Genomic DNA, 25,952 nt, shown 5'->3' with positions numbered 1-25,952 from the left:
AAGACAGTACAGGCTCCTGTATTTATTTATTTATTTTATAATTTTTTATTTATTTATTTTTTTCCCCCAGAGCCCTAGTAGATAGTTGTATGTCATAGTTGCACATTCTTCTATTTGCTGTATGTGGGATGCCGCCACAGCATGGCCGGAGAAGCGGTGCATCGGTGCGAACCCAGGATCCGAACCCCGGGCCGCCAGCAGCAGAGCGCACGCTCTTAACCGCTAAGCCATGGGGCCGGCCCCAGGCTCCTGTAGAGAGAAGTGTCTCTCACATCTGAACTGTGCACTGAGTGGGCAGGTTGGTTGTAAGTTCAGTAATACCCCTGAATGATGCAAAAAGAAAGAGAAAAAAAAAGTATTGCATTTTATAAGTTTTGTATACTCAAATATATTTTCTTGGTTTCAGATCCTCAGCTACTTTATTGGGTGGAAACTCTTGAATTGAAAGGGTCAAGAAGAATAATGTTGTATTTCCTTATGTCACAGGAAACACTTTTCATGGTAACTTAGATTGTCTATGAGCAAACCCACTCTTTTAGACATTGATAAAGTCTTCTTTTCTTCACGTAATATTTTATACACGAACACTTCAGATGTGTTAAAGATGTGACTAATTTTAACAAATCTTTTAGATTTGTATCAACTAGTTACGTAGGTATTCACAGTCTTTTGTGAATCATTGCCTTTTTGTTTAAAAAGATGGCCTATTTTGAACTTTTGTGTAGGTATATTCCTGTTTTTGTGACTCAAACAAACAAACAAACAAACTTAAGTAATGACTATCAGAAATGTGTTTGGTTTTAGTGTTCTGTTTTAGAGTGTTTTACATTTTTTTTACATTTCTGTTTTACATTTTTTAACGTAAATGTGGAAATTTAGCGTTTAGTGTGGTTTTCAATAAAAAGTCATAAAAAATTTCTGTTAAAAAAAAGACGGTTATTTGAATAGCTTGGGTTCTTTTTACTTTTATTTATTAATTTTTGGTTATCTAGACCTCTTAGAAATATAAATTAATTTTTTCTTCTTTAGGATTTATTTATTTGCCTTTTCACGTTGTGTTACTATCTTTCTCTTCAACATAAAAATTAAAAAAAATATGTCCTACCAGAATTGTGTTGTAATTTGAGTACAAAGAGATGGACAGATGGGCAAAATGATGGGTACTGTGAAACGAACCTAAAAATGTAAATGCAGCTTTGTTTGTAATGACAACTAATGCGACTAATTAAATATTGAAGGTTTGGTTATTGCAATAAGCTAAAAACCACTTAAAATGACTTTAAAGAAAGTCAGATCTCTCCTTGTCTAGATGCAGGCTGTATTAGACTTTGAAGACCAGACTTGGGGGTTCATATTATTTAGCGGTGATTGGGACGGAGCATCATTTTGTGATGCTCCAGGGCAAGCAGCCTCAGGTGTCGTGATGTGACACCCTGGCTCAGTAAAGTGAAATCATTCTAAATGACACCTCTGAACGACTCTGGAAAGTTAGTTTTCTAATGAGAACTTAGCTACTGAAGAAGCACTTGGCTGAGTAACAACAGATCTCTCTGCCATTGCAAAGAGTAATTGCTTTTTTCTGCCAGCATTTAAAACATTTAGGAAACTTACATTTAGGAAATTATCAATATAAATAAAAATGGGGGGGCAGAGAAGCAATGGGAAATGTGTGGTTAAAAGAGTCATTTAGCTATAATGGCCATGCCGGATGTGGGTAATATGTAGAAAAAAATTTGAATGCTGTACACACAGAATTGAGGAAATTCATTTTGATACAGATGTGTCAGAATTGGTTCTGTGATACACTGGCAATTTAAAAGTGTTTCCTGAAGAGAGGGCTGTCAGATTCTGCTCTAAAGCCAATATAAAAGGACTCAGTCTCAATCATAGTTTCAGTCCTGCTTGCAGAGACCCCATAAAATAATGACCAATTAACACTCAATAAAAGTACCAAAAACAAGCACAAATACCGCTCAAAGACTTCCAAAAAACATTCATTCGTTCAATAAACATTTTTTGAGGTCCAGGAGAAATGATGAAGAACAAGACTAATAAGATCCCTAGTTTTATTAAAATTATATCCTAGTTGAGAGACATACAATAATCAAGTAAGCATATACATTCATAATGTAATTTCAGATAGTATTAAGTTCTACAGAGAATGTAAAACAGGATGATGTGATAGAATGTACCTGGTGTGCAGGTATAGTGGAGAGGGTCAACATTACTCAGGGAAGGCATCCTAGATAAGGAGACATTTGTGCTAAAGCCTGAATGATGAGAAGGAACGGGCCACATTAAGATTTGGAGGAAGGGCATTCCATGCAAAGAAACAGCAGTTGCAAAGTCCTTGCAATGGGAATGTTCAAACCGAAGAAAGCAAGCCAGCATGACGAGGGCAAAAGGGGCAGTGTAGTGGAAGATGAGGTCAGAGAGACAGTGAGGAGACCTGACTACACATGGCCTGGAAGTAATGGCAGATTAGACTTTGTTCTAAGTACAACAGGAAGCCATTGGAGAGTTATAAGCAGAGGATTAAATAATATTTATGATTAAAATGATCACTGTTTCTGAAACTAGGAAATTACCTAGTGCAGAACTGGATAAAGATTAAGTTGCAGAAAGGTAAACTTGGAAGCGGGGGGACCAGTCAGAGGTTATTGTGGCAGTGCAGATGTTTGACAGTGGTGATGGGATTAGGGTGGTAGTAATGGAGAGGGTAAAGTGACTAGATACAGGATACATTTTGGGAGCAGAGTCTACTTGCTGAGGGTTTGGATGTAGGGAATGAGGGGAAGAGAGGCATCAAATATCACTTCTGGGATTTTTCCCTGAGCAGCTGGCTGGATAGAAGCACATTTACTGAGAGAAGATTGGGGGAGACCAATTTATAAGGGAGGAAATGGTAAGTTCTATTTTAGACATGTTAAATTTAAGATGCCTGTTAAGTGTCTAAGTGGATCTTGACTACGAGTCTATCTGCAGTCCCGGCAAACTCAAGCGCTCTGTGGGTAATCAGCATTGTTCTCTTGTTCTCACTGTCCTGCATATTTCTAGATTGAGGGAACAACAGAAAAAAATTCACTTATTCATTCATTCAACAAATATTTATTAAACATCTATGCCAGAAACATTCATACCAGGCGCTGTTCTAGCAGATGTGGACAGGGCAATAAACAAGATGGAGTTGTATTTTGCATTAAACTTTTTCCCTTTCAGGTTTAGTTTCAAGAGTGTGGGTGAAAAATGGATGACTCATTTCCGTTCTTTACGAGCTAGCACAAGGCTGGCGGTCACTTTGGTTTTTGTTGCATCACACTTCTCTGGTATTCAGTAGAAACATTCAGAAGCAGACAGCCTGAATGCACAATGTCACCTGCCAAAGTCCATTAGTAATGAAGACAAGTTGAATGGCACTATTTAATATACATTTCCTCCCACTTATTCATCCTATCTTTTCATTATTCTATCATTTATTATTTTGTAGAGTATTAGAATCAAATAAATGTCTTTGAGGTTGTGATGATTAATAGAAATGGTTAGATATAGAAATAATTCAGTTTAAGTCTGCCAAAGATTCACCAAAATATTTCTGAGTATTTGGTCATTGCAGACTTCTTGGAATTTCATTAGCAACAAATTGAGGTTTCTGAAAACAAGAAATTACCTGGTGCTTTTCAATACTGAGGTGATAGATTTTGATGCCACTGCTTAATGAAGGAACAGTTTCTGTCTGTCTTCTACGGAATTCTAAACCAAAGAGAGAATCAGAGATAAAAATAACTTTCCATTTGTGCTTTAAACGGGTTCTGGTCCTAATTAAACTTCAGGCGAACCAAATTTGAGACCGTAAAATATAGTCAGCCTGATGGCTCAGCCTCGCTTAATATGCTGCACCCCCTTACTCTTCCTTAAAACTGGTTCCTCCAGTTTCCATCCAAATGATGCTATCATCAGAGTGAGTGTGCCAAACCGAGATTACTGTGTGCTGTAGTCATAGTCTGGTTTCCTGTCTGGTGAAGAAGTGTTTCATGGTGGTTTATAGCACTGGCTTTAGTCAATTAGACCAGGATTTGAATTCTGGCACTGCCATTCATTGGCTGGATGACCTTGGGCAAGACTTTTATTGTCTCTGTACCTCAATTTCCTCATCTGTGTTTATATGTGAGACTTAAATGAGCTCATGTAGGTAAAGTACCGAGCACAGGGCTTGTCAGGGCTTAGGCATTTGTTCATACACCTCAAAAATATTTGAGTGCCAGTCACTGTTCTAGGCTCTGGAATAAAGCAGACATAAATTAGACAAAGTTCGTGCCTTCATGGATCTTATGTTCGGGCACTCCATAACCTCAATTTCCTTTCTAATCATTTTCTTTCTTTCCGGGATGGCTCTGGGCAAAATAATAATATAGGCAAAAAATGGGTATTTTATCGTATTCTTCCCTTCGTGTGTGTCATGGCCAGAGTCTGTGTGGCTCACCGCAAGCTCCATCCATGCACCACCAAGGCTGTCCTCTGGGTAGAGTCTCCACTATGGGCCTTCTCTGCCCTGCTCCCCACCCTGGCCCATTGCCCCTCACCTGCTTATTCTGTGTCTTATTCCCTCCCTTCTCAGGCACACAAGGCAATTGATAAAGAGTGTCTCATAACTGGCACAGACCTAATATATTACCCTATTGAGGGCTTTGGTTAGTTCCCCAAAATGAATCTCTAGAAGTCAACTGTAATTTGCGGATATGACAACAGAGGGCTGTGGAGAAGCCATTGTGTCTGTTTACAAAGCACCATGTTTTGTTTATTGAACCTAGACTGTAAAATGACTTTCTTCTTCTCTTCCAACCAACTTAAATGCCATGTCCACTTCTGACCTTCCCAGTTGAAAGAAATCTCCTTCCTCTATAGCTTTCTGGCCAGTCTTCCCAGCATTCTCCACTTACTTGTTATTTATTCCTCACTTCTCTGCATCCACAGCCTTCATTAGGACGTGTGTGGATGTGTGGGCAACTAGAGCCGAGTGAGCAGTGGAGAGCTGAAACCAGGTCAGGGCCTTTCAGAGGTCGAGCAGGGCCCTTGCCTCCCTCTCTTCCTTCTTTTCATTAACATGTATTTTTAAAAAGTTAAAACTAGTTTTTAATATTATCACATAAGAAATAATAGTTTTAATACATGAATTACAACGTAATAATTATGCTGTTTATAAAAATTATTTGTGGTTTTATTTTATTTTATTTATTTATTTATTTATTTATTTATTGTGAGGAAGATTGGCCCTGAGCTAACATCTGTTGCCAATCTTCCTCTTTTTGCTTGAGGAAGATTGTCGCTGAGCTAACATCTGCGACAATCTTCCTCTATTTTTCACGTGGGACACTGCCACAGCATGGCTTGATGAGCAGTGTGTGGCTCTGCGCCTGGGATCCGAACCCATGAACCCCAGGTTGCTGAAGCGGAGCGTGCAAACTTAACCACTACGCCACTGGCCCGGTCCCTGGGGTTTTATTTTAAAAGTAATTTGTGATACTCTCTGGGTATCTAGTAATGGGTTATCAAAGTTTTTTTATGAATAGGATCTTAAATGTATACCAGAGACTACATGTATAAAATAATTCAGAGAGATTATTAGATACTTATTTTGAGGCCTCGTTGAGTGAGACCCAGGATGAGTGACTCTTTGGCTCCCCATGATGCGTCCTGTGTGTGCGCAGTGGCGTCAGGTGCAGATGAAATCAGTAACCAAAACATTAGCTGGATGAAAAACAAGGGAGATCACAGCAGGATGAAAAGATAGAGGGGAAGAATTCTGGAGAAGGGCTGAGGTATTTTGGGAGAATGGTACTTGTACTAGCTCAGGGCCTGACCTCCTTACCAGAAAGCTGGTCTGCAAAGAGAAGGAAGAGGACAGAGAAATTGTGCAGAGAGAAGTAGAAACTAGGAGCCATGTAAATCTTGAGAGATGAAGTGAGTTGTCTCATTTCCTTGACTTCAATTCTCATGAATCCTGTTGGTACTTTGCTATGGATTCTGTGAATCTATAGCATTATTTGAAGCTCCCTTGCTTTATATCCTATCAGCGAGTCACTGTTTTGGGCAATGAAAAGAGTTCTGATTAGAACAATATCTGATATGTTGTTGAAAACTGATGGTCTCTTGTCCCAGGAAATGAAGCTCTTAGTCATAGATACAAGGAGAACTATATCTGTTTCTTCACCCCAGTTAATGTAGTTGGAACTAGTTTTCCATTTTCAGTAAGGAGGAGTGTTTGGGCATTCTTCATTGGCGCTAAGGTAAAGCAGAAGGACACAGTTTTAAATGAGGCCTGGATATGAATTGATGGATGTGATGTTTAGGGCAAAGGCTAAGTTGTTGAAACAAAGGGACCTTTCAAGTGCAATAGCTTAAATAAGATTCAAGTTTATCTCTTTTTTTGACAGTCATAGCAACAGGTGAGTTCCGCTTAAGGTCAGTCGTGTCAGTTGTCCTTGTTTACATGGTGACCAGTACCAGGGTCATGTTCCAGCCTGTAGGAATGGAGAAAGGGCACCAAAGGTTTAAGGCCAAAAGCTGCATTTGTCACACACTACTTACAGCCATATCCCATTGGCCAAAACTCGGTTATTTGAGCCTCTGTAGCTGCAAGGGAGGTTGGCTAATGTACTCTCTAGCTTTGTGAACACACCCCCAGCTAAATCACTTTTGGTATTCTATCACTAAAAGAATGAAGGAGGAGCAATTACCTTGTGGTTTCAGGGCCTATTAGGAGAACTTGTAGTCAGGGGGTATCTAGCTGGGGCACCACCTCCTGAAAGATTAACATGGTTTGGGTTCTCCTCTCCCCCTAGTATTGACTGAGTTTGGAGTTTTATTCATTTATTTGTTTACAATTTTGATTCACTCAATTTTATTTGTTATGTATGTTATCTATTGTTTTTGTGGTTGAGCATTTTGTATTTCTAATTCCCTAAAAAGCAATAAAAAATTCAAATTAAATGTCATTTTACTTTTATATGACCATTAATAGTTTTATTGGGTATTGCAGGGGTGTCAACAACTTTCTGAAAAAAAAAAGCCCAGTCATTTCTGAGTTAGCCCTCTGGATACACCAGCAAGGAAAGTGTGTTTCACTCTGATAAGCCTCTGGGGATCAGAAATTGCTATTTCAAAGCAGAAAGAAATGCCAGCTAGTGGCTGCAGGTGGAGGATAAGTGTGGAATATGGGAAACATACTTTTATAATTTATTTAATTCTTCAAAAATAGTTGTGTGATAACTCTGCAGGGGTCATGGTAGGGCAAGCATCCATCAAGCACAATAAAGGCAATAGACATAGCGTAGGAAGGACACAAGAACCCAGAGGTGATAAAACTGGGGCTAGTCATTCTTTTATAAACAGGGTGTCAAATAACACCTTAATAGGATATTAAAAATAACCTGACTTTGAATATGTGCAAAATCCTATGTTTTTCCATATTTATTTATTTTTTCTGGATTGGGTTTGGGAATAAAGAGCAAAAAAGTCAAAGTCCTCTGCTATGATCCCTGATCTTAGAGGCTTTCTGCCCCATGATGGGTATGGCAAGGTCGTGGGACCCTCTGCGTCCTCGAATCAGATATGGCTTGCTTTAAATAGAACTCAAATAAGAAAGATTCCATGTGAGGTCATATGGCCAAGATTCTTGGGAGAGATTGGAAAGAGTGCAGCTGCTGGGGAAAGAATGGGGATCTTCTTTAGATACACCGTGTCTTTTATCCTTCACAACACACCTGAAAATTGGCTTAGAATCTCTCTGGATTCCAAGGTCTGTTGCCTGCTCTAATATTCAGTACTTTCCTGCCCTCCTGGCTTGCCTAATGTGGTTCTGAACTACCACTTTGACCTTAGCTTTTGGCACAGGTATTTAGAAAATGTTTCCTTTGTAGAATGCTTCATTAGTTACAGACTCCACCTTGTGATCGCCTGCATCTGAATTTCCACCAGGGCTGACTGACCCACACATGTGCCTAAACTTCATTTTCTGCCCCAGCCTTGCCTCAGGTTTTCTCAGCCTGGTTTTCATCTTCTTTTTATAAACTCTTGTGTTTCAAGTTTATCTAACAATACAAGTGGTCAGACGCTCTATTAATTGCGCAGAATAGATTCGAAAATGGTACAGGAAGTTGGAAGAGAAAAATTGCTGGGAATTTGAGGTAAAGAATCAGGGTGGAGGCTCTGAGCAAGGCCTTAGGGGATGAGGTTATGTCCAAGGTGATATGACCATTTTGCGATGCTGCGGAGTGAAAGCAGCTGAACATTGTGGTGACGCACGGCAAACAGCGCTGGGTGAGGTGCAAGTGTGGGGCAGATCGCGTTGAGCTGCCCTGGGTCTGAACCCTGGTTCTTGTCTCCGGATACCTGTGTGCACTGCCTGCTTCCAATTTTGGATACCTCCCAGGATGACAGCTTTTGAACGTCTTTGTTGACAGGCTTTCAGAGTCCTGAGAATGATTAGCAGCTTTTAATATACAAGCCTGTTCTTCGGATTTCGGATCATAGTCTGCATCCATCTTTTGCTTGTAAAATACTTAGTATTGATCCTGTATTCCTTTGGGTTTCATTTGTGTTGAGTCCTAAGTAGGAGCTGGATGGGTGAAAAGGGCAGGGAAGAAGACCTTCTTTCAGGAGAGAAGTCAAAGCCAATACTAACCTTTAAGGATTTGGAGTCTTGTTGGATAAGGTAAAACACTGAGAAAATAAAATCTATAAATGTATAAGACAAAAAAATGCAAGGTATGAAACATGGATTGCATTACAGCATTTGGTTTTACCATGTAATACTTCTCCCTTTCTAATATTGTTTTTTACTTATTAACTAAACTCTGTCCTTCAGAAATGTACCACACTGAATGTACAATGTCTATGGTTTGGCCACAGAAGAGCACTAATATGGCACTCTCTAGAAGATTAATTTTTCCAAACGCTCAACACATGGGCCCTAAAAGCCAGTTGCATATTTATTTTTCATGTTACATTTACTGATGGAAGTTATATCTGGAGTCAAAAAATATTTGGCAAATTCATAAGGATCCTTTTTAGACCAAAATCTGACAATGTCGTTTTAGCATATAATGTCACACTCACTCTGTGTGGAGATGTGGGAATGGAAAATGTCTTTCCGGGGAAAACACTGACACCTGGAAGGCTTCTGTCAACTTCCAACAAAAGCACTGTGAAAAACCGCAGATCAGATGCTATGCAAATGTGTTTCTATTGGGCATACGCTATCAAGTACACTGTATCCTGTTATTTTGATACATGTTGGAAAATAACTTTAATATCTATTTTACGATTTTTTTCTACATGAATCCTTCTCATGAAAAGAAATTTGGCTGATAACCTTTTATAATCATAGCTTAACAAAATAGCAGAGATCTCGCTCTGAGCATTCCTGGTCATATTGCCATCCTTCTCTCAATACCTAGTGCACTTTATCCACGCTTCACTGATGCTACTTGTCATTTTCAGCCTTCTTCACCTTTTTACTTTCTCTCTCCTATTTGTGAATTCCTAGAAGACAGGTTCCATGTTCGTTTCACCTATTTCTTGTATAACATCTTGCTTAAAATCGGTACTCAAGGGAACAAATTGTGTAGTGACACTATACTTTTCACTTTGTACTGTAAGCTCCTTGAGGCCCGAGAGAATATCTCCTTCATATTCCCCAGTGCTTATTACATTCTTTAGTCTGCAGAAGAACTCAATAAGTGCTTGTCCCATAAACCAATGAGAATGGGAATTGTGTGCAAATGCTACATTTTATCTTATATACCTGTTTGTCTTAGTGCTTTCAAGAAGAGAGGAGCTGTGTTCAGACGAACCACAGGAATCACATGGAATGGTCCCATTGGTCTCTAATTCCAACAGAGGTAGCTGTTTAATGTTGCTAACAGATCATAAAGCTCCAAAGAAAGATCTGGGACAGGTGCAAAATTTCTGTGGAGACACAGGGGTAGATTCTAAAAAGTAATTATACACTATGTTGTTTTCACATTCATGTTTTGGAGACAAATATGATGTAAACAAGTTCATTAACATTCTTAACTAAAACTATCAAAGTTAATTTGAAGCCTCTCCCCCATTGGTATCTAAGGCAGATGGAAGAGAGTTATTTAAAGGCCATCTTTTTGTGATATTATGGGAACTATATCAAGTGGGTTGAGATTGCCAACTGCCACACAGTTGAATCCACAGATGAATGTGAAAATTATACCAATGAGTTATTACTGGTGACCTTTTATGAATTGTAGTTCAAATAGCCAAATATGGTGGGAAATAGCAGAAAATGTTGCAAAAAGAAAAAAGTAAAAACAAACAAAAAACTTTGATAATATAGAAGAGGCTGTTTGAAATAAATAAAGCAATGTAATTGTTAGTTCTGTGATTTAATCAAAACCCCCCGCAAAAATCTTGTCAACTTATTACATATATCGTATAAACCTGTCTTGGTTTTGTGAACAACGGATTTTTCAGGTCTGTGTTACAGGTAGAATTAGTAGCCATGTAACAGAGTTTCTAGTCATCTCTGTTGATGTTAGGAAGATGAAACACATGAACCCATTTTGCATACATCCAGAGGCTAATTTTTAAAAAACAAGGAGGCAGCTTCTCCAAAATGATTAACAGAAGTAAGGCACTTATATAAAAGTAAACTAAATTTGGTCTGAAAGGAGAGCGAATTTTTAGAAACACAGATGCCTGACAAGAAGACAGCATAATCATCTCAAGATTTCAAAAGGAAATGATTTTACTGAATTTGTTTTGAAATTTGCCAAATTTGTTTCAGATTTTTGGAGGCTGAGGGCTTGTGTTAATTTTTAGAATCTCTTTTATAACTAACATAGCTGATTGTTTAGATCATTACCCTATGAAAAAATACATTTTTCAAGTTTAATCTGAATTTTGACAAAAGTGATATCTATATAGATATATATCTATATATCTAAAGTTATATTAACATTAAATGGCAAAGGAGAGTAAGTATATTTTAAAAATGGGTGTGGGGTCATACTCCCAGTGCTGAAATGGTGGCATCCTAACGCAGTGTCAGCAAGTAGCATACCTGTGTGTGGCGAATGGGTCAAGGTGCCAGACAGCTTCACGCAGATAGCCGCACTAGGGTAAGAGAAAAGAGAGAGGGGGGGAAGAAATTTTTATTCCATTTCCCATGTCAGTGTTATCATTTCATAATATCTAAATTCTAAACCTGGAGTTATTTTGTAATACGCTTCTTTCACTTCTTTTCTTTTTCCAGTTCTTGTAAAATATGTGATAAAAAGTATGAGTACTGGGGCCGGCCTGGTGGCGTAATGATTGAGCTTGCATGCTCTGCTTCGATTGCCCTGGGTTCACGGGTTTGGATGCCGGGCATGGACCTATGCACTGCTTGTCCAGCCATGCTGTGGTAGGCATCCCACATATAAGGTGGAGGAAGATGGGCACGGATGTTAGCCCAGGGCCAATCTTCCTCAGCAAAAGGAGGAGGATTGACGACGGATGTTAGCTCAGGGCTAACCTTCCTCACTAAAAAAAACCCAAAAAAAGTATGAGTACTGTTTTTATATCTCTGTTGCTTAATAATGATGAACCACTATTTCAGTTAGTTGTGTATGTCATTCCAACTTTCCACTTACCCACAAGACAAGGCAGCAATGAGGCTTGAGCCCTATCTTTGGAGAGTCATTCAGTCAGACAGGGGCAGGTCTGTGAAATCCATTTTTTTTTTTTTTTTGCTAAGAAAGATTCACCCTGAGCTAACATCTGTGCCAGTCTCCTCTATTTTGTATGTGAGTTGCTGCCACAGCATGGCCCCTGATGAATGGTGTAGATCCACGCCCAGGAACTGAACCCTGGCCGCCAAAGTGGAGCGTGTAGAACTTAACCACTAGGCCATGGGGCTGGCCTCTGTGAAATCCATTTTTTGACAATATCCTCAGGTGATTCTGACAGCCAGCCAGGATTTGAAATCCTAAAATGTCTCTATCTCTTTTACTCCTTCCTGCCTCATTCAGGAAACAGAGCAATCTTTCCTTTGAGATTAATTAATCTCAATAGTGACGTTATTAATGTATTGCCTCTTGTATCTTACATTTGCATTTTGAGGTAGGCTTCAATGTGTTAAAATAGAGCATCAGTTCTTGTTTGAGATCCCACCACTTCCAGAATTATCTAAGAATCCAAGTGGGGTGGTTTACTCAGTCCACAAGGTTCATTCCGCTTCCCAGGGCCAGCTGGAGAACGGACTGGAGTCTAATCTATCCACTCCTGCATGTGCTTCCAGCACAGACGGTATCTGACGGAGGCTGCAGTCATGCCCTTGCTGTCTAGACCCTTGCCTGGGCGCAATCTCCACTGTTAGACTCTTTGCTTAGAGCTCTCTTTATTTCACACTCACATTTTTCCCACAACACCACTGGTCCTGAGGTCTTCTAGATTAGTCTTTCTGTGTGGGCCTATGAACCAGAATCAGTCCTTTCTCAGAAATCCATAGATCCTCATGATAAGCTCATTGCTTCAGCCCAGACTACCCTTTCCTTATGGAGAGTTGGTGTCCTCACTGGCTGGCACAGTAGCTCTCAAACTTTAACTTGCATTAAAATCACCTGGAGAATTTATGAAAACACAGATTGCTGGGCCCCAACCTCTGAGTTTCCTACTCAGTGGATGTTATGGACTGAATTATGTCTTCCCAAAGTGTATATATTGAAACTGCAACCCCAGTACCTTAGAATGTGGTTACATTTGAAGATAGGGCCTTCAAAGAGGAAATTAAGGTTAAAAGAGGTCATAAGAGCGGGGCCCTAATCCAACAGGATTGATTTTCCTTATAAGAAGAGGAAGAGACTCCAAGGATGCTCACACACAGAGGAAAGGCCATGTGGAGACACAGCAGGAAGGCAGCCATTTGCAAGCCAGAGAGAGAGAGAGACCTCAGAAGAAATCAAATCTGTAGACACCTTGATCTTAGACTTCATAGCCTCCAGAACTGTGAGAAAACAGATTTCTGTTGTTCAAGCCGCCCAGTCTATGGTATTTTGTTACGGCAGCTCTAGCAGACTGAGACAGTAGTTTTGGGGTGGGCTAATGAAGTTGCCTTTCTAACAAGTTTCCAGATGCTGCTGGACTGGGGACCACACTTGTGAACCACTGGGCTGGCAAATCTTTGGCTTGTCTTGAAAAACTATAATAAACTATTTGATATGAATATAGCACTTCCTGTCCTGAGTCAAATCGAGTGATCTAAACTACTACTTAGTTCTCCCGGCTCCCCTCCTTATTTCTGAGGTGCTCTCCAAAACCCCAACTCTGAATTGAGAATAAAAGAGAAATTGACTAGTTAAAAAAAAGTGCGAAAGAAAAACTGAGAATGAATTGCTGATTTAGAGCAGCTGCAAGGGTACAGGAGGGAGTGGTAAGAAGCACATTAGATCAGGAGTCTGGAGAATTAGGAGTCTGAAAACTTGGGTTGTGTCTTGATTCTGCTCCTGGCTATCTATAGGACTGGGATCAATTTAAGCGCTAAGGTTCCTATTTGTATCAAGATGGCATTAGTTTAGATGGTCTTTAAGGTTCCCTATAGTTCCACTATTTTATAATTTATCCAATAGATGTTAATGAATTTCTGAGGAATGGTAATGCAGAGTACTTAATATTTTCAACCCTTTCCCCTTTCCCAAATCAGTGAATGACCCGTGATAGCTAGTAGTAATAATAACAGTAAATATTGGGATCTCCAAGGGGACACCTAGTAAATAGCACGCGTCTTCCCCATCAGGCTTCTAAACTCATTGAGAAGATAAAAGAGAGAAATAGAAGGGTAAATCTCACCTTGATTATTAATAGAGGCCATGTTGCGAGACGTGGCACTAAGTCTTACTGAGCAATCATGACGATGCTGAACTGGGACAGGCCTCCCAGGTAAGATGTAAGGCATGGAAAAGTGGAACATATCTTTGTTCTCTATGGTTTTGGTGGCCATGCTTGCTCTTTGAAGCTGAGTGTGAACAATTATTCCTTCCAAATTTACTAATCAGAGAAGTCTTTCCCCAGAGGCAGAGCAGAGCAAATAGAACATGGAGAGAGGCCAGTGCAGGTCTCTGGACCTGGAAAAAACTCTCAGTGGTGGGGAGATAAGCTTTATCTCCCACAGCCCTCACCATCCCGTGAAGTTGATGAGGTTTGCAAAGGTAAACCGATTACCCAGGGTCACACAGCTGGGAAGGGGTGGAGCTGGGCCTGGAGCCCAGTTCTCATTGCTTCCAGAATAAGCATTCCTAACTACTCTGCCAAAGCTTTAGCTGTAAAGATGGAACCTGGTGGTGTGTGTGCAAATCCTCATACTGACACAAGGGAAGCTAAAACCAGGTTCGAAGCTTGAACTTCACTGTGATAATCAACCATCACAACAGCCATTTTCCTTGGATATATATTCATTTAACTTTAGGGGAAGAAATATATTCCCTGTTTGTCTGATTCCTGGCCGCATTCCATCCTGCTAGGCCTGCAGATGCTTCAGATTTACTTGGTACAGTCCTGCCTTCAAAGATCTGTAGTGGTCTTCGGTTTTTCACAAATACAAGACTAATACATTACTTTGTTAAAACCCTGAGTTACCAGGCTAAACAAGCATAGAAGCACATTGTTTCTCAACATTCACACTGATTCTTCCTTCTAGTTAAGATATATCCCATGTTCTTTAGACTTTGGGTGGACTCCTTTCCTTTAAATCTCTCTAGAACTTTTGAATTTGGAAAATACATGAAAAAAGAAGCTTATGAAAGTAAAATTCATATTCAATTCATATTCACACACCCAAAAAATGCTAGTAACAACAGATGCCTCTGCTTACAGGAACAGATTTATCCTAAATCTGGATACAATGAACTTCTTTTATTTCCTTAGAAAAGCAGATCTTTGGCCAGATTTGGTGGAGTATTTATCTCCTGCAAGTTAAAATTATTTCAGCCTATCATTTAATTACGTGAAATGATGGAAATTGAATTCTTCATCACTTTTTCTTTAGTATTATTTCTGTATAATATTCTCTAGTGTCTAACACAAGGTTGACATATAGTCTCATTCATTTGGCTGTTCTTTCATTGATCCTGGCTTGATTCTTTAAAAATGTAATGTTTTAACATCTATATCAGCAAACATTTAGAAAATTTCAGGTTTCAAAACATTCAGAGATTATTATAGTAAGCATTACTGTTAGGTTAATTAGCTTACTGATCATACAGTAGATAATAATAAGAGATTTTCACTCTATCTCTGACCATATATGATGCTAGAGAATTTTTACAGGTATGAGAGGCTATAAGAATGGGGTAAATGAGGAAAAATAGCATTATTATATAGCAAACACTTGATCTTTCACACAGTCACACATCTTATGTGTTCCCATTAAGTGAATCTTGGGTATAACTTTCCAGATAAATGTTGGAAATAACTGACATTATCTTTTCTGTTCTATGTGCTATGCTAATTTGCTTCCACATTAAATTACACAACTTGAAAAGGTGGTGTTTTATATGGGGTTTTAGCAGGTACTGGATTCTTGGATTATCAGTTGTACTATTGCCTCCCAGTCATTGCTAAACCTTGCATCTTACTGGGAAAGTCAGTTTAGGCTTTTCTTTTCTTTTTTTTTTTTGCTCTTTGAAAACTTTACTCAAAAGTTCACTTTTTAAATGTTTCTGTATCCTTTTGTCAGTGATATACCATTTTTCGCATGCCATTTCGGCTCTTGACTTTAACAATTTTATTTTAACTGAATAAAGTCGGTTTTCCGTTTAAACCTGCTTGCTTGGTATTCTAACATGGATTTTTCTGGCTGTAAGTTAACTGTTACAAAAATTGGTTCCTTTTGATGAAATTAATACATAAAATGGAAATCACATGTTAATTCATTTGACCTATAATTATTTAACACCTGCTATGAGCAAAGGCATTGTTGTAGCTGCCACAAGAAATACAAGACGTGGTCATTAATCATAAATCTCTAGGAGGTCCAGGACCACGTCTGGGACCACATTCTAGTTGTGACCTCAGTATTTGCCATGATGCTTGGTGTGTGGTAGGGACTTAACGAACTACTTCCTGAACAGATAAATACCTCATATACCTTAATCTAATTTATCACTTAATACTCCCTAAAATTTTTTCTTAAAAAATTTTTTCTTGTTGTTCCTTGTCATTTATATTGTTTTCTCCATAAATTTTTAAAGAAAAAATGTTTTCCATATTGTTAATTGATTTAAATAAATTTTGGTTAATAAGTAGAAGATGATGAGGATAATGAGTCTACGTTGTATAAAATTTATAGTTCCTAAAATCACTAGCAACCTAATGGCAATATTATAAGTCATAAAAGACCATCTCCAGACAGGTCAGAATTCTCATTAATAGCTTACTGTTTTTTTTCTTGCCATTTCTTTTTTTTCTTGCCATTTTCTTATAAAGAACAATAAAGTAATAGAACCAAGGACAGAGATTCTTATCTGTGGTGCTTAGAAAGAATCAGGAGAAAATGAGTTGCCAGGGCTTGAATCAGTAGCTAGGTTGGTGACTTGAAGTTAGTGGAACTTTCTCCACATTTACATGGGAGGAAGGGTGACAGCGAAGCGTGAGTTCTGTTTGTTTGGGTGCTTGCTCACAAATTCTCTTCCAAGTTGATTTGAATACATGTGCACTGTTGAGAATGGGGAGACACAGGCAAGGATGAAGAGACGTAGCCAAGGGACATAGCCAGAGAACTCTCCTCCAGCTCTACATTACTGTCCTCACAAGGTCAGAGTTGAGCCATCTTTCCCTAAGATTGGCAGGCAAATTTTAAGCCATATCATGCTCAATTTCCACAGTACCTATTTTGCAAATAGAGAAGACACATCAAGATTTCTTCATTTAATACAATAATAAAATCTAAACTCCTTATCATGACCCTCAAGAGCCTACAATGAGCTGTTTCCAGTCGACTGTCTGATCACATCTCCCATCTCTCCTTTACATGTAGTCTTCTGCCATTGCTCAAGCTTGACAAGGTCTTTTCCGCCCTCAGGGCCTTTATACTTGCTGTTTCTCCTCCTGGAATGCTCTCCTCAGATCCCCCCGGGCTTTCTCCTTCTCGTCCTCAGGTCTCTGTCAAATGTCACCTCCTAGAATGACCATCCCTGCCTACTATTTAAAATAGCTCCTCTGCTCCCTGGTCACTTTTTATTCTTGTGCAAACCTGGGCTTGTTTGACCTCAGATCCCATGCTTGCCCATCTCCTACTGGACTCTTGGACAGTGGGGGCTGACTACTTCACGCTGTATTTTCCAGGCTGGCATGTCAGCTGGATTCCTGTCGCATTTGACCAATGGGTGGCACTGACGCAGAGATGGAAGGTATTTCCTCCCCCTTTCTCTGCCTGGAGTGATGTCTCCAGCAGTGCCTCTTTTTGTCTCTGTGGCTCCAGCTCACTCCTTCAGGTGCACAGTGGTTCCAGCTTCTCCCATGATGACCCCAGTCCTTCGAATCTGGTTAACACAACCTTATTCCTTTGTCCCTCCGACGTAGGAGTGGTAATGACATTTCTGCTCTTGCTAATCTCTGGAAAGTCTCACTGTCCTATTTGACTCTTCCATTCTTTGACTAATTCATTAGCTTTATTTTAGAGATTTCCTTGATTGTATACTGACTAATGTAATCTTATTACTGTGTTTTATTTTTTTTTAAATCCTTATCAGTATCTGCAATTGTTTTTGTTCCTATCCGTACTGGGCTGTACTGCGCTGTACTGTTACTGTCTTATCTTAGGAGAATGTAAGATCCAAGAGGACAGACCCTTTGTCTTATTTATCGTTGTATTCTCAGGATCTAGCACAGTGCCTGGCACATGGTAGTTGCTCAATAAACATTTTCCGAGTAAAACAAAAGTCTGGATGAATTTCCGCAGGTTTCAAATACAGTACACCACTAGTGGCACACACAGTGTTTTCATGCTGATTAGTTCTTTAAACACCAAACCTAAGAAAAAGGCCATTATTTTTTTTCTAATTCAAATGGAAATAGGAGTGTTTTAATTTGTTTTAGAGGAGGGTGAGAAAAAACATCTAAGAAGTTTGAATCTATGAGATTCAGAGTTCTAAGCTGGATCAAGACTTTTATAAATCCACATGGATTATTCCTATAAGGCTGTGGTGTCCTCATTCTTAACAAAGTGGTCTTTTATATATGGGTATGTATGTACTTTTGAAACATAATCCTAATAAGGGCCAATTGTTTGATTGATTTAACAGTGCTATAATTCCCTGCAGTTTGGCTGGCATCAAAAAAAAACCACAGGGAACTTCTTACATTGCAGACAAAATTGACGTATCACTTTTTACCCTAAACGATGTCCTAATGCATAGCAGACAAATTTTATTCTGCTGGTGGCATCATTTTTAATGATTCTACTATTGAAGACATTTTCAGTTTGCTAAAGACAATGCTGCTTTTGGCCACTTGTATAAGCTGTTGTGGAATAATCAAGACCTAAATATATTAAAACTAAAATTTACCGTTTGGTCAGTAGCTGTAGAAAAGCATTCCATATTTATTTATTGGTTTAGTTATGAATCTATATATCCACCTATCTATTCATTCATTAGTATACATTCATTAGTAAACTTTCTGCCCCATTTTTCAATCATATACAGGATCATATATAGGAAAAGAGAATGAATGAATAGTTGTGACAATTAGAACAGATGTAAATAATGAACAGTAAGGGAAATTGGATATAAATTTAGTATACAAAAAGCATTCCAGTTTCTAGAGATAGGCAAACATTTGGTTCTGAGTTTTCTAGCAATCAAAAGACAGAAAGAATCTGATGATTTCCAAGTGCATAGTGTCTATAGGGCTAACACATGAAAAATTACTCAGGAAAATCTAAGCCTTTTCAGGTACTGAAATCTGAAAGGATTTTTTAGTGGCTTCTCATAAAGGGGACACTGTTTATCCTTATAAAGATGAGTGGCAAACATTGCCTGGTCAAGAAAGCACAAGGGAAATGTGAGGTATCATTCCAAATATGGTGGCACATCAGGAGAGGATAGACAGAGCCTGTCCTTGTGCCAGCACAGATGGGCTGAGGGCATGCCCCGGAGAGAAAGCCTGGGAGTTTTGTTATGTATCATCTAGAGAAGTCCTCTGACTTGATAGGTGAGGCATCCGGGTTCCGAATGGATAAATACCATCCCAAAAGGTGTGCAGTGTATATGAAATGCAAGAATTTGGATTCTAATCAATGATGTGACTCCATAGTCAGTGTTTTCCAACAAACTAGGTGAAAGATGGAACCTGATTTTATTTCCCTGGTTCCATGAATCAGTGATAGTTGGAGAAAGGCAGAATATAGGTGTAGCCCAGGCTGTGAGTCAGCAAATTGGTAGGAAATGAAGAGCTTAGATGTGCAGGAGTTAAACAGTAGGAGTTTGAGTGTTAGTGTAGGAAAGAAAATGGATGTTGCATCAGACAGACCTGGTATAATCTCTGCCTCTGCCATCTACCAGTTGTGTGACCTAGACAAGCTGTTTATCACTTTAGAGATTCCATTTCATTATCTATAAAACAGAATAAAGATACACACGTTGAAGGATTATTTCAAGAATGCAATAATGAGTGTATAGCAATTGGCAGACAGCAAGTACCCTGTAAGGTTAGCCTTTACTGTAAATATGATTTTTATTAAGTCAAAGAAGTAATTAAGAAAGCAGTTTAATGCCCATGGAATTTGAAGGTCAGGACAGGCCAGAAGTAAAGTACCAGAATGGAAACCAAAAGTCACAAATTATAAAGGACAAATGCAAGCTTAAGATCAAGAATCCAGGGGTACAGAAGGCCGCAGAGCCAGGTGGATGGGGTAACACATTCTTATTACTCGCAATGGGAAAGGCTCGATTTGATGCAGAAATTTTTCATTTGCTTCCTCCTGGCACAGGAGCCTGTCCCAGCGCTTGACCCATTGTGGAGAGTGATGCTCTTTAAAGTGAAATGAAAGCAGATCCTGACCCAATGGCAAAGAATGCTACTGCAAATCTCATCGACAGAAACACATATTTCCCAAGGGCTAATTGGTGTACACATACATCGGCACTCACCCATGGAAGCTGGTGGCAGACGTTCAACCTTTGGTGTACTAGACGCTGCATTAAAGTCCAACTGTTCATAAAATGTCAGATGAAGAAAACAATGGCCAAGAAGAAACAGCACAAATCAAGCGCTGTGTTCTATCACTCATCATTTTATATTTAAATATTAGGTTCATTTTGTAGTCAACATGAGCAATATCAAGAACTTTGTATTTTAAATGGAAAAAAAAAATCTTCATGTACACTATTCCCCAAGTCAATTTGTTAAAGTTGGTTTATTCAGCATTGCTATTTCTATTTTTGAGATGAGGAAACAGAGCTATATAGAGGATCAAAAAACTTTATGACTAAGTATTGTAAAATCATGTGCCCAAATTTTTACTATATCACCCAGAACCTCCGCAAGTAGTTCCCCACCTCTCTTCAGATTTATCTTTTACTTCCTCCCTCATAAGTGCTATACCCTAATTTAACCCACTACTCAGAAATACGCCTTGCACTTTCCTCTCTTTCTGCATTTACTCACGTTTTTCCCTCAGCCAGTAGGGATGCATTCTTTCCCTCCCTGTTTGAATGCTGAAATCCTAATTATCTAAATTTTCCTTCCTCTATGGAATCTTCCCAAGTCTCCCCAGATCAATTAATTGCACTTTATTTATACCTCACTTTTGGTTTTTGAATCAAGTTTTACAAGCATTCCCCCCCGTCCACCTCACAGTGCTAAACAGTCATGCCAAGTTCTGAGTAACAGTGAGAAAAAGGAAAAAAACAAACAGAACAAGCCATTCCTGCCTTCTTTCAACTAAATGGCAGAGACAAATACAAAAGAAATTAATATGAATTCAATATATAATTGTATATTACAACAAGTGTTAGGAAAGAAAACAAAAACGTACCAGGAGAAAGGCTAACAAGGGAGACCTATTTCGATTTAGGGAGGGAGAAGGGGAAGAGCCTGTCTGAAGGAGCATTTAAGCTGAGAGCTGAAGGTTAGGGATCTTTTTATGACAGTTACTCGCATACTTGGGGATTCTCCTGCTAGGTCCAAGTCCCTATACGCATTTTCCTCTTCATCTCCTCTACAGGATCTGACACAGGACCCTGCCTGTTGGCTGGTTCAATAAATGTTGCACCCACTGAAAGGTAGCTGCCCACTTAGCAAAAACCTAACTTGGTCAATTCATCTCGGTTCTGAACAAATGTTTTAAGTTCTCTTTTGTCTTGAACTGGGAACTTTGGACTGAGTCCTTAATGGATCAGGGGGCACTGGAACGGGGTGAGGGGAGAAGCCATGCTGCTGGCCAGGTCTTCACCACACCATGAAGCTCAATGAACTCCAATTCTCCCCATATTAGTTTTCAATCCCTTAGGAAAACTTTGGGAGGGCATTGCATGGGTAATCTTTGTCTTTATAAAGGACTAGGGGATTCTATCATCAAATTAGGGAAGACTGATTTAAAATGTTAAAACACAGAGACTTTTGTAACTAGAACACATTTAGTACCAGTATTTTTTTTCTTTTAGGTGGAATGTCTTTATTTCAATCTGTCTATGTGGGTTTTTAGTAATATTGTCACCGTGATAAATATATAAACTATGTGCTATTTAGCCATTCTTATCAAAATTGATTTTCCAGTTAGATACATCTACATGTCCAGCTTTCTTTGGTAAGAGAATAAGGCTGATTTCATATTAGAGCTGGTAAGTCCTAATGCATTGCGTTTGGGGGTGATTGAACAGGAAGATGGGAGGTGGTTTGGCTACAACATTAACTTTTCATTCATTTGCAGGGTGGATTCGATTGACCTGGCTGGGGTGGTAGGAGTTCTTATCCTCCTCATTTGTGTTTGCTGCAACTTAAATTGGACTCTCAGGATAAAACACCAAGTGTTCCTCTTCTGGGACTGATGAAAAACCCAAACAAGGAATCTGGAAAAAGAGTCTGAATCTAGACCTTTACAACAGGAGGCTGTGTGGCATACAGGACACGCAGGTTGGTGAGTCCAACTGGAGAGAAGCCTAGCCCTCTCCTGCCAAAAGGAAATCAAACCCTCATTCTCCTTCCACGCAGTGCAGGCCTCAAGGCATTTTTGGAAGAGTGGTAATTATTATCTTTAAATAATTCAATATAAGAATATGATAATGTTAGAACTGAAGTAGAGAACTTTATAAAAGAAGAATCTTACTAAAATGGAGAGAAAAAGTTTCAGAGTGGCAGCATTTCTGCTACAGCTAGACACAAAAACAATTTCCCATGAAATCTAAAAATAAACCAGAAAAAATAAAACCAAGCTCATAGGTGAATGGAGTCAAAAGGTACAAACTTCTCGTTATAAAATAAATAAGTCATGGGGACGTCATATACAGCTTGGAGACTATAGTTAATAATACTGTATTGCATATTTGACAGTTACTAAGAGAACAAATCTTAAAAGTTCTCATCACAAGAAAAAAAATTTTATAACTATTTATGGTGATGGATGTTAACTAGACTTATTGTGGTGATCATTTCACAATATATACAAATATCAAATCATTATGTTGTATACCTGAAATTAATATAGTGTAGTATGTCATTATAATTCAATAAAAACTAAAAAAAATATTTCTCCACATTAAAAATGTACCTAATGGTTTGTATGGACTGAATAGAAAATTAGCATTATTTTCTTTTATTCTTTTTGTCCAAAAAACATAACTGGATACTCCATTGTTGTGACACATTGTGATCTTTCTTAAGACATTTTCCAATTAATGGTATTGCTTCCTTAGGGTGTGAGCTTTGTAATTTAAATAGCAGCCTATGTTCAACAATGTATTCCATGCCATGTCACATTATCAGAAGAGCAATCTGCCATTTTCCGACAGGCAGCGACTGGTGGCTGAATCAGTGATACCTTTAAAAAGAACTCATTATCAGTCTGGTGAACAAAATATGCATTATAAAATAGTGTAGGATTTTAATTTTCAATGTCAGTGATTTTTGTCTGCATGACTGTGATGGATGGGGATCATCTGAAGCAGTGTCAGATATTTGATATTTCAGGAGATTAGCAAATTTAGACAGTCAAGGATTCTCTCCATTCTTCTTGGGATAAACTAGCTGTTCTTTTCTTATGAGTAGTGCTACTTTGAGGAAAGATGAAGAACAAAACCAAGACACGTTTCTATGACTGAGAAGTCATCTTTTGAGGAACAGGGGGTCCTTAATAGCCATGCAGACATCTTTTATAAACATCATCAACAGACCTTATTTGAGAATTAAGGATGAAGGACATATGGACTATGCTTTATGGTCTTGACTAATTCTAAAAAGTTCTACATGGTTCTGTGACATTACAGTCAAATTCACATCCTGTGAGAAGTCAGCAAATGGAAAAAACAAAACAAAACAAACCCAGAATGGGAAGAGGTTAGAAGAACAGCATCCTGCTAGCTGACCTAAGGACATTTTTAGACAAACAATCCTAATCACTGAGGGCCTGTGGCAGATTATTTACACATCTCTAGTGTTGGTTATTATATGGATGCCTCAAATTTTTTCAGCTATGGAAAGGTGAAATTGTGATGGTGTCAGGTTGAAACCTCATTTGAGAGAATCCCACATTCCACAGTGACTAATGACTGGAAATTCAGACTTGATGAGGGAAAGGAGAAAAGTGAGAACATGATGAAATAGCATCAGTGCCAGCATACTTGTTATTTTTCAGAGGAACCTTTTGAAATTGATCACTTAAATTTAACCCCACACAGGCATATCTAAGTCCCTGTTATGGGATTTCATGCCATCCAACTGGCCGTACTATTTATAAACTTCTCATATCTCCATCAGAAAGAGTTCTTACTCCCAGTGAGTTGAAAGATTTTGAAAATACCATGAGAAATTTTATTTTAAGACTCTGTCTTCTTATAGAATATGCAAAAATGAAAAATGCACCATCTCTATTTTTAATGTTAGTTTTCAGGAATGACTTTATCATTGGAGTGTAAGTTCCTTGAAGCAGTGATTGTGTCTTATTTACTTTTGGATCCCTAGCAAAGTGTCAGGCCACATGATGAACAAGCTATAAATATTAATTGAAAGGATGAATGTCTAAGGTTTAAGTGTTACTAGTTCTAGGAGCATAAATTAAGGAAATGAGTCTCAAATTGTGGAATTTCAAGTTTAGGCCAACTGATGAACGAGGTATGTGTATATGTGCAGTGCAGTATCATGTGTGTGTTAGGGATGCAGTGGGCTTGTGGGGAGGCAGGGATGTATACAATAGAGATGTCTCAAAACGCTTTGAATACTATCAGGTAGCTGGCTATTCTACCAGTTAGGAATAAGACTGATATAATTAATATGACTATTAGTCATAGTGGCTTAAACACATTAGGGCTCATTTCTCTCTTGTAATGAGAAGTCTGGAGGTAAGTAGTTACTGGTTCAGTGGCTCAAAAATGTCAGGACAGAGGTCTCTGTGATTCTCTAGTCTTTTTCTTAAGGATCCAAGATGGCTGCCAGAATTCTAGTCATCAGGATCACATTCCAGGTGGGAAGCAGGAAAAAACGTAGAAAGGCAGAAAGAAGGAAAATGCCATGGGAAATTGTGGATGAAGATTTATCATGTCACTGTGTGGACATGTCCAGTGTGTGGAACCACTGCTAAATCTGAGTGACCATGACACTTAATTAAATAACTATGCATCATTGTACTTCTCCTTATTAGATTTAAGGATGATGAACTCATTGACCCCTTTGGAAGATCAGTAAATATAAGCATATAAATTGTGTTCCAGATGAAAACTTATGGTTTAACCTATTGGTCTATTTAATTGTACATAATTTTATTCTTTCCACTCAATCTCATCAACAAAACTCCTAACTTGCTAGAATTATTTACCGAAATTTATTAAGTACTTACTCTGTGTCAGGCACTGTACTTGTCTCTGGGGCTATAGAATATAAGAGAATATAAGAGAGCAGGACAACGTTTTTGCCCTCTAGAAGCTCATTACTTGGTGGAGGAAACAAATCAACAGGTCATTCTTATGGTAGGTGATACAGTCTATGAGCAAGGCAAGCCTTAGGAGCTCTGGACAGGTAGTATCTGGACGCACTCCAGTCTGGGCAGGTGAGGACAAAAACCAAGAAGACCTCCATGAAATAACTGACAGCTCATCTATTGTTTTATTTTTATTTATTTTTTTTCATCTATTGTTTTAAAAGATGAGAAGGAGTTAAGGGAGCATGACAGTAGTTCTAAGCAGATTAAAAAGCAGATGTTCAAATACAGGAAGGTGTGGGTTTATGGTATACTACAAGATCAGTAAGCCCTGGATATATTTTCAAGGGTTACATTTGTATACTTGTATGAGTCACTAAATTCTGAAATATTATTCTTGCAATATAATTTCCTTTTCAAAACTGGTAACTCCTAGAGCAGAAAACCACAAAGCTATACCAAGATATGAGTGTTGGTAATCACCTTGACTCGCTCACCAGCTGAGTGGCTGCTGTCTGAACACCAGAAGGATCATGTAGAAGTGATGAGTTTAGGTGAAATATGTGCTTGAGACATCTGGGGGACATCTGGGGAACGTCTGAATGGAAAGGGAGAGTAGGCAGTATGATAAATAATCTCGAAGCTTAAAAGTAAGGTCTGAGATAAAAATACAGATATGAATTCCCTTATTAATTCCACAAATATTTATTGACCACATATGCTAGATGTTGGAAATACAATGATGAATAAGAAACAAGTCCCTCCCCTCAACATATTTGCATTATAATCAAGGAGACAGAGAAGTAAAGCTTTTAAA

The 25,952-nt window shown here is 38.6% G+C and overlaps 1 long non-coding RNA gene across 2 annotated transcripts; it reads right to left on the bottom strand.

Annotated features, from left to right (window-relative positions):
- Positions 1-2,064: 2,064 nt before the first annotated feature.
- Positions 2,065-25,729, bottom strand: LOC131395171 (uncharacterized). 2 transcript variants are annotated; one of them, XR_009216283.1, is made up of 6 exons: positions 25,633-25,729; positions 11,093-11,145; positions 9,803-9,966; positions 8,389-8,614; positions 3,668-3,750; positions 2,065-3,053 (listed from the first exon to the last, which is right to left on the bottom strand). It is a non-coding gene; the product is annotated as an uncharacterized LOC131395171 (long non-coding RNA). The 2 variants fall into 2 exon arrangements; XR_009216286.1 differs by lacking the exon at positions 8,389-8,614.
- Between the last annotated feature and the right edge of the window lie 223 nt (positions 25,730-25,952).

Source organism: Diceros bicornis, chromosome 1 (genome assembly GCF_020826845.1).
Source record: "Diceros bicornis minor isolate mBicDic1 chromosome 1, mDicBic1.mat.cur, whole genome shotgun sequence".
Lineage (NCBI taxonomy): Eukaryota > Metazoa > Chordata > Mammalia > Perissodactyla > Rhinocerotidae > Diceros > Diceros bicornis.
The sequence above is the reverse complement of the archived record's forward strand: the minus strand, read 5'-3'. Positions and strand labels throughout refer to the sequence as shown.